The 17,266-nt window shown below is 35.9% G+C and overlaps 1 protein-coding gene and 1 long non-coding RNA gene across 2 annotated transcripts in view; both read left to right on the plus strand.

Moving 5' to 3' along the window:
* The window catches only part of KCTD8 (potassium channel tetramerization domain containing 8), a 93,872-nt gene that overhangs the window by 50,633 nt on the left and 25,973 nt on the right, over positions 1-17,266 (plus strand). The window lies entirely within an intron of this gene.
* Positions 6,709-10,764, plus strand: LOC138109085 (uncharacterized). Its single transcript, XR_011150255.1, has 3 exons — positions 6,709-6,863; positions 9,730-9,792; positions 10,374-10,764. It is a non-coding gene; the product is annotated as an uncharacterized lncRNA (long non-coding RNA).

A 17,266-nucleotide genomic window follows, 5' to 3' on the forward strand; every position in this document is an offset into this window, starting at 1 on the left:
CAGGCAAGACAAGTCTGCACTAAAAGAAAAGAAAAATCTAGAAACATTAAAATGGTGTCATCATCGGTGCATCTTTCCCCCACTAATTTTCTGATTACTTGTAATGACTAGCAAGTCAGTCAGGCAGACTTGGCCTCCAATTGTTCACAGTTCTTAGAAAAGGAGGAATCTTTCTTACCTACATATAAAATTATTCACTTGATAAATAATTTCTTGAATGCACTTTCCATTTTATCTCACCATAGATAATAGTCATATTTTCTGCTTCAGAAATGGGGAGAAGGTTGTAGAATTGAAGAGAGGAGACCTTGCCAGATGAAAAATGTAGAATACACCCAATAGGTGGCTACGGTTTTAAAAATTAATGGAGTTACAGGTATTTATTATTTAAATAAATACTGTAAACAGCATGACAAAGCTGTTTCTTAAGTAGACATCAGTATGGTAGCATCACAATAGCTGCAAATAATTTTATCCTGTCATCTTAACTTCCTGGCATTTCACATGCTCCCAACCCTCTCCAAATACCTATTTGTTAATCCATTCAAGAAGAACAGGGAAACTTTGTTACTTTACAGCATTTTAGAAGGGCTGACAAAACATAAATTCATAAAAATTATAAAGATTGCTCTGAGGTGAGCTTTCCTAGGTGTTTGTGACAAATATTGGCAGGGACAAAACGTGACTATGAATAACTATATAATTCACAGGCTCCAAAAATAGCTTTATGTGAAGAATTACTATAGCTTAAAGGTTTCTTTTTTGTCTCTACTTTATGAGTATTTCTACCCTATTAGGAGTTGTAGTTTGCATAAACAGAGTAATCATAGCTACTTTCTTCTATTATATCATTGGCGTATTAAATGTCCATGAACATCCAATCAATCTCAGACATTATGACATTGAAATCTAACTTTCCAAAATTTGGGATGTTACATAATCACACATCAATTTCTAGTGGGTATTAGGTATTTATTGGCAGTTTTATTTATAGAAAGAGAATAGCTTCAGAGATTCTTTTGAAAGTACTTGTCTTGTAAAGAATTTTCTAAGTAGATAACAGAAAAGGATATTAGTAGATTTAAATCAAGTGAATTGTAAGCAAAAGCATCCCTTGCAGACTTGATGTGTGATCATGTTTCTGAAGATTTCCTTCCTGACTAATATTGTACTGTCCATTTTTGACTCTTCTCTTGAACAAAGATTTCTGTAAGAGCTACAGAAGAGATAATCCTTTGTTATTTAAATTCAAGTAGTTGTTCCTTGAATAGATTCTGAATTTTCTACAAGTTCAGGTCTCTGAAGTGGCATAAAATAGTAATTTTTGTAGCTCTGCTGTTGGGTTGCTTCCTGTCCTGTAAGACTATGATATGACTTGAATGTTTCTTCCATTTTTATTTTTAAATCAATAGGACAGTCAGAACAGTGGTTTATAATTGATGTTTATGTCCTGAAGACTTCACTCTATCCAAAATCAGGACTGGTATTTTAATATTTAAAAAAACTCTCCAACAAACTGATTGATCAAAATTGCAGAACTAAGGTTTAAATATAACTACACCAAAAATACCAACACTGTAAACAAATACATTTAAGTGCCTGTCATGGTAATTTCGAAACCGAGTTCAAACTTAAAATGTAATTGAAATTGCATCTTTTGGCTGTATATTAATTTTTAAATTAGCTTTAAATGACTTTTCTTATTATTACAATGTTTATTCCTAAGAATTATTTTCATGAAAAAAAAAGTTTAAGCTTATATATTACTGTTTAAATATTTTAATACTTTTCCTATATATATGAGATGAAAGATTTTTTTTTTTTTAATTCTCATTTATGTTGCTAGATATGTAATATGGTTAAGGCATGACATTTTACTCATTTGATAGAACATAAGATTTACATTTCATTAAACTGTTATTCATAAGCAAATTGACTGAATCCCTTATTGGCTTTCCCTTTAATTTTGAGATTTCAGAAGCTTTAAGAGTTGCAGCTCATTCTTATCTTTCAAGGTCATAGATATCTGACCTTTATTCTGTTTCACATCACTTTTAATTCTTTGATTCAAAAAATCCTTTATAGTGAAATACTGCTTTAACTTTTACATCCCATCAGTCAAAGGTAATATCTGCAAACTATATTGATAAGAAAGCAAGGTCATTCCACAAAATTAATTTGTTCATGTTCATATTGTTAATATGTTAAGATGTTCCAGTGCAGTGCTTCTATATTCTGCTTATGCAGAATGAAGTGGGGTTTGAAATAACTGTGTCCTGAAATAACCTGAGATCTAAGATTTGCTTTATCATACTTTATGTTGCTATGACAGTCCAACATCAGATTACTGATGTTATTTTTTCAAATTACTACGCACAGTTAAATTCCTTGATTGTTTTCTAGAGGATGATGAGTTCTGAAAGACAGTATTTTGATAAATCCTCATTTGAAAACTATGATTTACTGCATTACAGCAAAGCCCATTCCAAAGTCTTCCATTTCCTCTGTAGCTTTTGACGAGAACCAAGTCGTCCAATTTTGTGTAAGTATTTGCTCTTTTACCTTTCCTTGTTAGCAGTAAAAATACTGGGTAATACAGAGTGAATAAAAGGAATTGGGATAACAAATAAGGCATTAATTTCACTGCAGGTACCACTTCTGCTGTCGTCTGTTGCACTAACTTTGAGTGAATCTGCACTTACTTGTAGCTCTGATAAGCTTTTATTCTTAGCCAGTAACTCCTTGTTATTCCTAGTGGTTAGCATTAGTTCAGTTCTCATTCTGCATTACAATTTTGTTCCACGCACAGAACAAAACTTTGGTTCCAGGTTAGAAAAAGAGTATCTTTTCAAACTCCTCTCCTCTGACTGTGTATATCTCTAACCACTCATTCAAAGCATTCTAGCAGGACAATCACGTCATTATTGTTATTGTCTTTTGATGAAATACAAAACCAGTACTCATTTCCCCATGGCTGCTTGCTCTTCCTCAGGCATCCTCAATCTGTCCCAGCTATGTGTTACTGAGAAGGGGAAGTGGAAAGCCAGTCTGCTGCAGGGCATTGAGCCTAAAATCCAGCAGATAAAATCTTCTAGGGTGCTAAAATAAAACATAGTCCAATTCAGTATTTAGTTATTGTGACAGGTATTTAGTTCAGCCTAGTTCAGTTTTGTGCATGACAAGAGGCAGTCTTACTTGGGTCTTGAGTCTGAACTCAGAATAATGACTTTAGGAATATTCAGTTGCCAGAGAGAATTTTTGGGACGAAGCTTTGGGTGGAAATACTTCTACTCTGCTCAAGTCCCATTCTAGATGTCCATTTTCATGGGATAGAAAAACTCCTGAAGCCAGTCCAGCCCAATTATTGTGCATGTATAAACACACATTAAAACATTCTATTTGCAAGTGAGAAACAAGTATGAACAATTGACAGCTCACTGGAAACAGGGAAATGGCAAACAGCAGAACCAGGTGTATTAGGGATTTCTGAGAGTGGTCATTGGGATTGTCCTGCAAGCCTTCACATCTGAATATATGTCTAGAATATAGAGCAGCAGTGTCATCAGGTTTGTTCCTGAACATCCTGAAGGTGTACCTTGGTATTGCTATTTCTGCAGGTGAGATTGGATCCCTCCTAACTTCTTGCAGAAGCTAACTTGCTGTGGTAGATGAAGTTTGTCTAGGTAGTGGCCATTCGTGATGGTAGCCCAAATGAATCTGATTATAGGCTGCCTTCTCAACATGCCCTTACCATACTGTCTGTTTCTAGAGATTGTTGATTCTAGTATCCATCTAGCTACACATCAAATCAGGGGTGGGAAACGATTTACTCTGGAAAGCCATTTCAGTTCACATGTAGCCTTATTTCAGCAGCAGCGCTTGTGGGACCTAGCCCATGCAGACATAGGTTTAAAAATTACTCAAGGGAAAGCCTTGGAATTGTTTATAAAACAGATATCTGCAAATCATCTGCTTTGTTTTAGGAGCAGAGTTGCTGATTTTTTTTAATTCTTTGAAATTCAGCCTGATGGTTCCTGGAATTACTTGCAAATGAATTCCACTGTGGTTTAGTATCATCAGTGGGAAGAAGAGTGTGAAGCTGAGCAAATCTCTTGCCATCTGGAATGTAACCCAAGCACCTGATAGTTCCATTCTGAGTCCCCTCAGGAAGCTTACAATTATATAAAATGTTTAATCAAAGCTGTTATGCCAAGTATAACTGCAAAGCTGACATCAACATAGGAAAAGAAAAGTTAAATGGCTCCATATGAGCTGTTCTTTTCACTAGAATTTTTAAAAGACAGGAAGAAAAGATAATGCCAACTTAGCTTCCTTTATCTGTGAGTTACCAAAACCGCCCTTTTAGTAAATAGTATCCTTTGACTCTACAATGTTATTGTCACTTTTTTTAATTACAGAGTTAATGACCATAGATACACAGCTTTGTGTCATAAAAACTGAATGTTTTTTCAGTTGCTTAAGACATGCTAATTTCTCTATTCTAGCAGTTAATCAGGCAAAGGTGCCTTAAACCCAACTGGCTTAATGTGCATATTTTGATTTTTTATTTCAATTCTTTAACAGAAAAGATTGACTCATTAGAAGCAGTGATTAAAAAATGAACACATCTGATGAGCAATCTTCATGTAATCTGTGTTTTAATAGAAAAATGATGCTCGGATATTAGAAATACTGTATCAGATTTGGGAGATGAAAAAAAATCCAATTTGATAAAAAAGTTCTAGGTAAAACATACTTTAAAAGTATTTCGTAAATTTTTTTTTTTAAATTTTTGTCCATGTAAGGTGAATTTTCATTTATAAAACTGTTGGAATGTAGGCCTTGGGAACATCATTTTTTTCATAACAGCAAGTGATATTTTCAATAAACTTGGTTGGAAAATTGTTTGCATAAAGAGCCTTTCAATAAAGCTCAGTTTAAAAATTACTCATTCAAAAGAATAAACTAAAAAATATTTTTGAACTTCACTTTTTTTTTTAAAAAAAAGAAGTAATTGTAGATTTCCAAAGCAAAATATAAATTAGTGAAGAAAAATACCACCATAAGAGATCTTGGGGGTTATTGTTCTTTATGAAATGGAATTTTATGAAACATTTAACTTCACAACATATTAGCTACTTCAGGATATTTAAAAATTACTACCACTTAAAATGCTTCAAGAAAAATCTGAATCTTTTAAATATTGCTTAAATAATTGTAAAATATAGTATATGTTTTCTTCATTTTCCTTATTTTTGTGTTTGCAATGTATGTCACAAAATCTTTTGGTGTTGTAGACTTGATCCACCAGAGCAAGACTGAAGATGCTGAAAAGCTTTAGTGTTCAGTAATATAGATAAATTTCAGCTAGGCTAGTCAAAGAAATTATTATTTACATAGCTGTTAATTGCCTTTATGCAAATTTAAAATAGTGATAAATATTCCGTCAAATGGTGGTGTTGCATTATCAGCTGAGGCTTGGCTGCTGTATTACATCAAGTAATTGTTAAAATATGGATATGAAAAATTCCAGTTCAGGATAATGAAGCTTCTCTGGTACTTTTTTGCACTGTAACATTGGCATTGGCAATGGTTTTAAAAATGTGAGAATGGAGTATAGATCTCATGTTCTCAAAGTCACTAAAGAAGCTACAGATTCCTTAAAGCTAAAGCTTTATTATGCTAACAAAGTTAATAGACCATTTTGACTGAAGAATATCAGAACATGCTTAAAGGACCTAGTTAGAGATAAATTCATCATCCCACAGGTCCCACAGAAAAAGAGCAGATTCAAATACCTCTGTACCATCTGACAGTTCTACAGATACAGTTCTTGTTGCCTAAAGGCATCCAACTTGGCCTTTATAAGTGTACCAGTGCTCACTGAATGCTGTAAGGTTGGCAGGAACCTCCCAAGGTCATAGAGTTCAACCTGCTGCCTGAAGCAGGACAGTCGCTGACCTCACAGGAGGTCAGCCAGCTTTGTTTAGCTGAGTCTTGAACACTGTAGAGGAAAGGACTTCACAGCCTCTCTGAGCGGGGTGTGCAGTGTAAATATGTCTCCCAATGTCCAGCCTGAATCTCCCAACGTGTTTCTGTGAGATTACATCATGTTATTATGTTATCTGTCTCTATCAAGGAAGAGTTTAGTTCCATCACATGGATACCTAACCACCAACTCACTCTGGGGTTAATTAATCTCCTTTACAGGTGTTGGACGAGATGGCAGGTATTGCTAAAATCCTTTCTCTCCACTAACTAGCAGTAAAGGAATAGCACCATGACTGACTTTTACAATTTCTCATAGGAAGGCAGGGAAAGAATCCATACAGAATGAGGAGGAGATGCAGTAGTGACTCAGTGACTCTGGTTTGTGGAATGTCCCTTTTTTTTTTGTATCAGGAAAGCTTCACTTGTCCTGGGCAGCAAGGAAATCTTCACCTTTGTCGAGAGGCACTTTGGTTCAAGGGGGAAGGAGCTTGGCTAGATCCCCACCATGTGGTGGGTGAAGTGTACCATCTCAGCTAATTTTGAGCAGGAGGTTGACTTGAAATTTTCTAATCCTCTGCAGCTCCCTGGGTAATTACATTGGCCTAATTAGAGGTATACCAGATCTTCAGTTACCACCACGTCTTTTTACCTACCCCCATTTCTTTAATAAGGAGGCTGAAATTGCTGTTAAGCTAGTGTAATAGCAGGCTTATCCTGCTGCTTTAAGGGTTACTTGTATTTCAGTCAGTGTGAACTCTGAAGACAAATGAATAACTTTCAGAGCACCTGAAGAAAGTACATTAGGTACATCTGTGCTAAAAAGGAAGCGAGATGCATTAACAATCTTTCAAAGAAGCCTATACACATTGAAGGTATGTAAGCACTCACCTTCATGAAGCTATATTTGAGAGGTACCAGTATTAATAGAAGCTTTTAACTGCTAAGAATTTGAAACATTAAACTAGTTAATCAGAAAAAACAGAACAAAACAAAAAATCCATGTGAAAGCTTGTGCAGGAAAAGTGAAATATCTCAAAAAACTTGAGTGGTGCTCTCTGTTATTTTCTTAAATGTAAAGCACCTGATTGCCATGCCAGTAAACATCTATTAAATTATGCAGAGAGTAAATGCTATTATTTCTCCCTTTCAAGTCTCTATGCCCTTTCAAAAAGCCTCCAAAGACTTGTGAAGTGACCCATTCATCTTAATGAGATACTGCCAGGCACTGAGAGCATTTCAGGGATGTGGATACAGATAGAAACCATCCCTGGGATGTCTCATTGCTTCATTTCAGTGGGTCTTCTCATTTTCCCTACTTTAATTTCATCTCTTATGAAGCTTGCTGGTAATTAGAGCATAAAGCTTTATATTTAGATAAACGATTTTGCAATGACGTATTATTTCTTCTGCTTTTTAAATCTTTTATAAGACTTCTCTATGTGCATGCATTGGAGACAGGAAAAAGAATTTGATTTATTTACTATTAAAAAATCAAATAAAACACCTGAGACAATGTTCCTCAGTATTGCACAAAAAATCCTAAGATTAGTGGGAAATTCAGACTTTGAGCTACTCCATTCTCACTTGCATGATATCTTTATACATCTTTTTGCTGACATTTACACAAGACTATATGAGCTGTGTAAGATCATCTAAATGTTTTCATTAGAAAGAAAACTTCAATCACTAAAAGCACCTCAACTTACGACTGAAGTATGTTTGCAGGCTGCCCTATCTTATTTACTAAGAGTTATGGTTCTTCAAGTTTCTGTCTTTCCTTTCTCTTTTGTTTTATGCTGTTAATAACTATTTTCTCCTAATTGGCAATTATTTTTTATTTGTAAAATACTAGAAATATGCTAGGCAATCACTAAAGTGATTTTACATCTGTCTCTAACTGCTTTCATTTCCAGTGCCCTTTCTTTTAACTATGATTTTAATCTTTCTCATTTAGCTCTACCACCTGCAATTGATTCCTTGAATTCTATTCAATTTACTTCATAGCCTTGTCATATTCATTGACAGTCCTTTGTATAAAACATGCTGTCATTTAAATTATGAATGTCTCTATTGCTTCTTTGTAGCACTTTTCTGAGTTTTACAGGGTACACCTTCAGGTAAAATAAGTTTGACCTTGTTTCATGTGATCAAAGAGCAAGCAAGACTTTAACTGGAATTAAGATCAGCTTCATCTCTAATGCTGCCAACAGCAAGGTTACACTGTCTGGCTTGTTCCTTACAAAATAAGGTCAAAGAAGTCAGCTTCTGAGCCCAATATTGAAACCTCCTATTTTCTAAAGAGCTGAGGTAATCGTAGCAGTTATAAATAATTATTTGTTTTTTTCTATATGTTTAAGGAAATAATATCAAACAAACTAAACATCTCTGCCAGGCATTCATTTTCACCTAATCCCACCGATTGATGGTGGCAGGAGTTGAATCAGCTTTTTTAGACATGCTGGATTCAGTCCTGCAAAGACCCATAACTAAGGTCATAGATCAGTTCAGGTTTTTAAGCACTTAAACCCTCTCATTATCTGAATTGGTCCTGTACCTATTTGATTCATGATTAGCACACCACAGCCATTTGTTTCAAGAGATGCAGGGACTTGATAGAGCAGTTCCTAGCTAAGCAAGCAGTTGTTAATTGCTATTCACTTTATTTGGTTAGTATAACAGGACTTGTAAATTTGGGTTTATTTATGAGGATTTTGCTGTCATGAACTTCAGACCCTGATAAGAACTTGAATCCGTCTAAAACTTTCTTGGAAGTTTTTGGAAATCCAGAGCCATATGGTATGGATTGGAAACCTTGAAAATCTTTAGACCATGATTTTCAAGCAATATATAGCTTTCTTTAAAAAATTACAGTTCTATTCCTTTATATTAAGGATCAATTACCTCTCCCAAGCTTGTTCCAAGCTGGACAGAGAAAACAGTGGTCCTGTTTTATCTTTTGTCTCCAGCCATTGTGTACATTTGTCAGGGAAAATCCCAAATTTCTGAGAATGCATCATGAAATAGTTTGCAATTTTAATATGACATCACCAAATGGAAGAGGTTAAAAAGAAATTATATAGGAAATCTTACCAAAAAAGAAATGCAGTTTTAACAAAGGCTATCAGAGGTGGGGCTTTTTTAATACAATTAAGTATTGTTAGACCTCATATTGCAGAGAAAATGTTTTAAGTATTCTCCCACTTTAGAATACAAATATTTGAAAATACATTACAGCCTACACTGAACACTGTGTAAAGAAAAACATCAGAAGTAGTTAACACATTAAAAATATAACTCTTTAGTCCAAAAACTAAAGAAAATCTGGGTTTTTTTTCCATTTTAAGGATTAAGAGATTTTTCATTGCATGAAAGAATCTTATTTCAGGCCATCTGCCCCTATTGCTTTTTTGGGTTTGATTTGGCATTAGACTAGTATTCTGCTCCTGTAATTAGGATTTGAAAATCTACTGGTTCCAGTAGATAAAGATAGAATTTTTCTGAAAATGACACTATTTTTTCAAGGGTACTCATGAATCTTATAAAATTAGGAGAAGAATATTAAGACTTTAGTGAAAAAAAGCGTATGAAGAATTTACGGTTAGCCTCTTGGTCTCCATCTATAGCTTTTGCTGCTGTTCAGTTGGACTTTTTCTTAACCTTCTATGAAGAAATACTCACATAACTGCTCTGACAGAAAAATATTTACCACTGTGTATTTTGGTTTTGAAAATTGTACAGGTAGAGGTGCTGATTTTCAGAAGCTGTTCAAAGGCAGGTGGTGGCGACTCTGGGGTACTTGAGGTGAGTAGAAGCTTGAGGCCCCTGCAAGATGCATTAAAGCACCTCTAGTCTGCACATCCTATTGCAGGTGGTCTCTCTTCCAGGGTAATTTCCTCTCTGAGGCCAGAGGTGGTAGATTTCAGGCTAATGCAGATGAAACCAGCCCAAGTTTTGAGCAAGCTCTGATCCAAACATTGCTCAGAGTTTGGCATTGCAACATGTGCTGAGCCTGGTTTAACAGGAATGCACACTCTCAGCAAAACTCATTGTCTGGGACATGTGTTCCTCTCATGTCACAGTTTCCCACCTGGTTTTGTCTCAAAATTCAGGTGACAAGTGCTTCTGTGTGCATGTGTGTGTATCAGTAGGAAAATTCCCAGTCTATCTTTAGTCGTTCTTGATCTCTTACAGGGAGGCTTCACATGAGAAAATTGGCAAAGTCATATAGTGCATTGGAAATCAATATCTAATGGTGTATTTCTATATTTGGTGAATTGAGAGTGCTTTGTCTTTGCCGGAGGCCTGCTTATTATACGTTGTTCAAGTTTAGCCAACAATTTAATGAGATACCAATAGATTTTATTTTTTTGCCTTCTTTACAGGCAATGAACTCCAGAATCATCCATTGAAGAGTTATGAATATAATCCTGTCTAAGTTTCACTTAATGCCTGTTTTATTTTCATGGTTTGAGGCTTTTGTTGGAGTTTTTGTTCTTTCTCTTCAGGAAATTCTTTCCTCGTATGTATGTATTGCTTCTTTAAAATGTTTTTGCATCTCATGCTACAGCAGAGGATGTGAAATATTTCTCATTCCACTTACAATAAAAATCGTTTTCAGACCGAATTTATAGACCCACCGGTTCTAACAAAATCATGCATTCTGTTAATCTTCCTCCTTAGAATGAAGTTCCTAAAAAATTAACAGAGTATTATTTGGTGAGAGATAAAAAGAGCTATTGTTAATTGAGCTCTATGATTACAGTACCTGTAACCATTGGGGCTTTTAGGTGTATAAATAAAAAATGGCAAGCCTTTCTGAAGTTTGCCCCTTAATTCCTTTTTCTATACCTTCTTTAAAGAAAATTATGATAATAATAAAAATAATAACAATATAGAAAGAAATAAAATACATTTCTTGAGCTGGAAAATGACATAACTGCTTGATTACGTGAATATTGACTTAGAATTCAGATTATTTTTATATAATTTGAATATGTATTGACTGTATTCTTAAAGTGGAAGTGACAGTAGCAGTCATTCATGAAGACTGGCTTAGGAGAGAAAATGTGTTGGTGACCTGAAAGACTGTTCTGTGTTTGGGATTGAGGTACAGTGAAGATCAGGAAAATGAAGTTGAGAGAGACCCTGGAAACACTGTTTCAGAGCTGTCTACCAAGTACTTGATCATTTGGGCTATAAATTATATGTAATAACTTCCTTATTTAGAATACTATGTAGAAAAAAATATTCAATTTGTCATTTGCTCTTCAAAACCTGCCCATACAAACTGGAACTAATGAATTTTTTTTTTTTTTTTTTCAAAAGAAAGTTGATTGTACTGCCTGATCTGAGAGGATGCTTCCTTATTGCTTGAATAATAAGAGCCAATTTCAGCAGTACTGGGTTGGAGTGGACAAATAACTATTCTTCCTGAATGAATTCTCAGGAGAAAGACGGCCTGAAGCATTAATGAAAGTGAATTATTCAACTTTTATGGTTTTTATTTACTTATGATAATTTAAGCATTCTTTATCTATCAGTTTTCATCCCTAAAGTGTAAATCTGTTTTGAATTAGTGTGTTTTGATAAGAACATAAAACTTAATGTACCATCCTACCAAACACTGCTTCTTGGGAGTTAAATCTCCCTGACAGCTCTTTTGCTTCTGACTGCAATACAAGTTGGAATTTACTTCAGAAAGTATCATTTCTGAGACTTCAACCTAACTACTCCTTCATTTATCATCTCTCTTAAGTCAATAGCTGTCTGTTCTGTCTCTTACACACCAAAAAGAGGAATAGGATGAAGTTCGGGGTGAATTAATTTTTTTTTCCTGCCTCCCAAACTGAAGATGTTGAGATGATGCTGCAAAATTTATATCTCTCTTCATTGCTCTAGCAAACTTAACACCTTCATTGCCTTCTTCCAGGAATAGGATTCATTTCTTTTGCAGTCTTTGCTGTTGCTTGCCCTGGCTGCAAGACAGGTTTGTAGCTGTGTTCACAGCATTGTTCAAGGAACACTTTGGTGTGAGATTGGGCTCAGCTCTACTAATGTAATTAAATATCCAGTGGAATAGGATCTTGGTAGCTTTAGGTTAACTAAGCTAAATTGTGCTTCTACACCACAGCACAGTCATCACTGACTTTGGTATTGATCTCTAATGGTGGCTTTCCCATAACCCTGCAGTGTTTAGCATCAGCTGCTGTATGTTAGGTGAAGTTGCCTGGGTCAGCCTGACAGCTCAGTCTGTAGGTCACATTTGCTATTAGGTTACATCAGGTAGAAAGATGGGGATTTTTTTGTTTGGTTGGTTTTTTTGTTCACATGGATGTATATTTGCAAATATAGCTAGAGAAGCATGTGTTCTGTTCTGGAGAGGTTGTTCCATTACTGGAGCCCATGGGATTCAAAGAACATAGAATTTAGAATTTGAAGCTACATGCAGAAAATTCAAACTCTCTTTTAGGTACTGCATTAGTAACCTGATTTTGAGGAAGGCAAAGTACCTTTTACTCTCACTTGCAGGAGCTCTTCAGGAGGAGATTCAGTACTTGTTTTCCTATTTGTGTTCTTTTTTTTTGACAGCTTACTTGTTGCAAGTGGACTCTGGCAACTGGTAGAATAGTGGGGAGAAATGGAACTGAGCATTTCGGTGACTCCAAAAAGCATAAGATAATTGAGCTTAATTTCCCCATCACTGCTGTGGTCTAGAAAGTGAGTGATGTTCTCTGACTCTTCATTAATGAATCGTGTTGTGTCCATGTGTTATCAAGGACAAGCATATGGACAACCGTATTTCTTTTTCTTGAGAGGTTGATAAAGCTTCACCTCTGTTGGGATGACATGGTTGTCAGGTGAGAAAAGGGTTGTATTTCACACAATCTCATCATATAGGCTGACAATACTTCTGCATCTAAACAGAAACAGAAAAAATCTGATTGCTGCTGCTAATTACTGGCACAATATAATGGCAGGAATGAAATAGGTAAGTGTGTATTAAGTGAGATCATTTGAAAAGAATTTTTAATTGCTTTGTTTTATATAAAAGTGAAATAATTATTTCCAAAATATGCCTTTAGGATATGCTGGTGCTTCTCATGCTACTGAGTTCAGCTGCTATAATAAAGGACTTAGCATTTTTGCCCTTCAGTCCAATTAAATGTTATTATTTTGCTATTTTCAGCATCCAGAATATAACCGTAGTAACTGTAAAATTCCTGAGGAGGAGGGCAAATTATTATTACTAGACACTAGATTTTTTTGTCGTAGATAGCATTCACTGTAAAGTTCAGTAATTTAAGCTCGCTAGGATTCATTCTATAAGTTTTATTATCAGATGGTTTATCAGCCCCTTACAGGAGATTTAGTTATTAAGTATTGTTTTTTCTTGGTCTGTGCTGTGGGGAATGGAGATTTCTTACTTCTTCCACTTAGCAGCTTTTTAAGCAAAGACTGTAGCAGAGATCTAAGGACTACCTCTGGGGTATGGCCCTACCCATCACAATTGGGAAGGTCTTCATCTGGCTCAATAAACAATTATAATTAATTTTCTGGAAGTATCTATAAGCATTATTTGTGTAATACATTTTCAGTTTTCAAAAGATAGGATGTTTAGGCAGAACATAGCCTATACAATTTTATTGATAGAGCAAATCTTTTAGCTGTTTGACTTTGGATAACCAAAAGAGGTTTATCCATAGCAGAGAAATTCCAGCTCACTTTCTTTCCACACAATTGAGTAAATAATGAACCAACCTGTCTATGGATAATTAGTAAAGTAGAAATAAACACCCATTTCACCAAAAATTTACTCATTTTGTGGTGTTTATCCTGTATTAGTTGTTGATAAAACTTGAATTGAAACTAGAAATCTAAATATTTTGCATGTGCAGTGAAGGGCAAAGAATCTGGTGAAGGGTCTGGAGCACAAGTCTTAGGAGCTGGAGTTGTTAAGTCTGGAGAAAATGGAGGGTCAGGGGGAACCTTATTTCTCTCTACAACTGCCTGAAAGGAAGTTGTAGCCAGGTGTGGGTTGGTCTCTTCTCCCAGGAACAAGTGATGAGACCAGAGAAAGTGATCTCCACTTGTGCCAGGGGAGGTTTAGATTGGATATTGGAAAAGATTTCTTCATCAAAAGGGTGAGCGAGCACTGAAATGGGCTACCCAGAGATGTATAAAAGATGTGTAGATGTGGCACTTAGGGATATGGTTTTGTGGTGGACTTGCCAGTGCTGGGTTTATTGGTGTACTTCATCAATTTAAAAGGTCTTTTGCAACCTAAGTGATTCTATGAAATTATTTTATCATTAACCTTGTTGCCCTTTTCTCCTGTAACTTTCTTGATAAAATTCAGTCTACTACATCTAGGAAAATATATCTTGAGTTTGCACTTGATTGCATGTTTGTTCTTAATGTTTTCTCATTTATTTAAAAGACATGAGAAATCAAGACTTTTGTATTTGATGAACAGATTAAATGAAAATAGCCCCAAATTATAATGATTTATCATCAAAGAATATAGCTATCAACATTTTTGCTCATATGTATTTGCGTGACTCAAAATGTTTAAAAGATTGGAAGCAGAAAAGTGAATCTCAAGGATTTCAAAATATTACTCTGTATCTTTTTTATGACTTGATTAGTGAGAGTTGCCTCTGCCCAAATTAAGGTGCAAATGAGACCATATGCTGAAGTCAGTAATACAGGTTTATTTCATAGTAACTGTGAGGTAGTGAGATGGAAGGAAATGTGGGTGGGGAGGGACAGAGGGCAGAAGATAGTCACCACCAGTAGACCCATCGGTCCTTCCTCACCCTGGGCTTGTCAGTGGTGGGGGTCCCAAAGTTGTTCTTCGGGGGGTACCGCCTTTATACAGTCCAAGGGTGTCCATGCATGAGGTGGTTGCTGGTGTTTCCATAGCTTGGGGTGGCATGTGTATAAGCAGTTGCTTTCTTTCCCGCAGTTTGCCACTGTGGGAATTTTTTGACTGGGTGCCTTAACCAGGATGTGCTAACCAGACCTCACAACTGTTAGGCCTGGAATTAGCGCCTTCCTGCAGAAAATTTCTCCCATCTGTGCTTATCTCAAGTTCCTGCTGTCGTGGCTTATCTTATGGCAAGTTCCTCCTGTGGCCTTGGCAGTGTTTTGAGACAGGCAACTGTGATTTTTAAGTACTTACAACTTTGTATATAGAACTTTGAAGTCATGGTCCGCAGCCTGATTAATATCATCCAGCCTAAAAAAAACTCCTTCGGGTTTCCTGTGCCCTACCATTTTTTAAAAACAATTTCTTTAAGCTTTAAAATCTTCTGAACTTCAGAAAGTACTAACCTTCACAATTCTTTAGCTTCTTGTAGAAGGATCACTGCTGGGAAATTGATGTCCCATATCTACAAAACTCACTTCAGTATTCAGTCACAAATCACAAACTTTATACCACACATGGTTAGTATCAATTTCTCATCATGGAATTTGTCTGGATGCTGATACTAGTTAGGTAGAACAAATGAATGAATATGCACCCCAAAGGAAGAGCATTTTCCTTCTGAACACTTACAGGTGTTAAATTTAGCTTCATTAGAATATATTCATATTATCTGGATGAATAGTCAGTGAATAAAAGAAATGAACTGCTGTGTGTAACATTCAAAATATTTCCAATAGGCACTGAATTCAGAGTCACTTATTTTCCATTTTCTAAATAGATATTTATTGCCCACGTTCCTCTGTTAGTAAATACACTTTTCTTCACAGTCTAGTAGTGTCATATAGGCAGTGATGCAGTGCATGGTATGAAAGATAGCAAAAAAGATACCTAAACCAGGGATACTTTGAATTCTTTTCTGAAGCACAAATTTCTGATGAAACACAGAAATGTAGGGGTAGGAAAATACATAATCTTCCTCGTCTTTGTATTTATCAGGCATGGCTGTTACAAATGGTTTAATATTTTGATAGAAATGACAATTTGAAAGAAGTTTTCCTTCTTTATAACTATTAGTTATTAGAAGTATCAATGCATTTTACTTCTTTATCTGAAAGAAAGTTTAAGGAAAGGTGATGGGGAGTATACTAATAGAAGTACAGAAAACTTTGAAGTAGACACAGCAACTCTGACCCAATATATGAAGTTGTAAAATTCTTGAGGTAAAAAATGTAATAACCTGTTAGAACACTTCTATATCTTCTGCCCTTTCCCATGTTCTGTACTAGAAATGGAGACTAAAATAACCTGCTTCTCCCTGGTCTCTCCAAAAGTAGCATACATTATTTGTAAATTTTGATAAATTTCCAGCCGCCCAGCAAATGGTAAGAAGCAGCTGTTTTGGTGGCCAACTATGTTGTGAATCTCCAGGAGAAAGTAGTCAGTAAAGCTCTTGTTTCTTTCCCCTGTCCAAGCTCTTATGCTGATGCCAGCTCTGGGTGCATCTTCTGCTCTGTGTCTGTGTGCCTGCAGTCTGTGAAGGGTGGCCCTGATCTGATGCTGACTGGAAGCCAGTATATGCCACTAGATTTCACTGCAAGCCTGTAGCAAGGCTAGAGCTGAGGCAGTAATCCTCACTATGTGGTCCAGAAGGTGAGGCTAGACACAGGGGCACTGCACCCTCCGCTCACAGAGCTCTTTCTAAAAAGAAACTCAGTTAAGTCACATTCTAACCCAGGAGGTGATTGGGAGGCATTAACTGTGTGTGACTCAGGTGTTACCTGGGTGGCTTTGACAGCTCTTCCTTGAGGAAGTGCTTTAGTACTGCCAGAAGGCTATGCTCTAATAACTAAATTACATTCTAAAAGGTAATAATAAAAAAAAAAAAAAAATCCAACAAATAAACTTACATGGAGATTTAAACTTTTCTCAAATATTTATCCAATAGGGAAACCCCACCAATTTAACCAGGAAATTTATTGATAAATATATGTTTAGGTGACCTTACTTATCAGAAAATGGCAGGGAAAGGCTCCAGTCTTCTAAAACCCACACAATACCAAAGAAATCATTCAGTAAATTTCCCCTTGCTGTGTGGACTCATTGGATGTTGTCATACTAATAGTGCATTTAAACATGAGAAGCATGCAGAGGTCACATGGGTATGCTACCATTTCTGAAAATTGAAAATAAAGAGGACATGTCCAAATTAATAAAAACAAAATTAAGAAGAATGAGCTGCTGAAGGCATAGCGGAGCTTGGACGCTCTTTACCTCCTACAGGACAGGTCTACACAGGGCAGTGGAGCACATCTCCAGCAAGTGCTGATGAAGCTTGTCTGATGCCAG

Source organism: Aphelocoma coerulescens, chromosome 4, assembly GCF_041296385.1.
Source record: "Aphelocoma coerulescens isolate FSJ_1873_10779 chromosome 4, UR_Acoe_1.0, whole genome shotgun sequence".
In the NCBI taxonomy this organism is placed as follows: domain Eukaryota; kingdom Metazoa; phylum Chordata; class Aves; order Passeriformes; family Corvidae; genus Aphelocoma; species Aphelocoma coerulescens.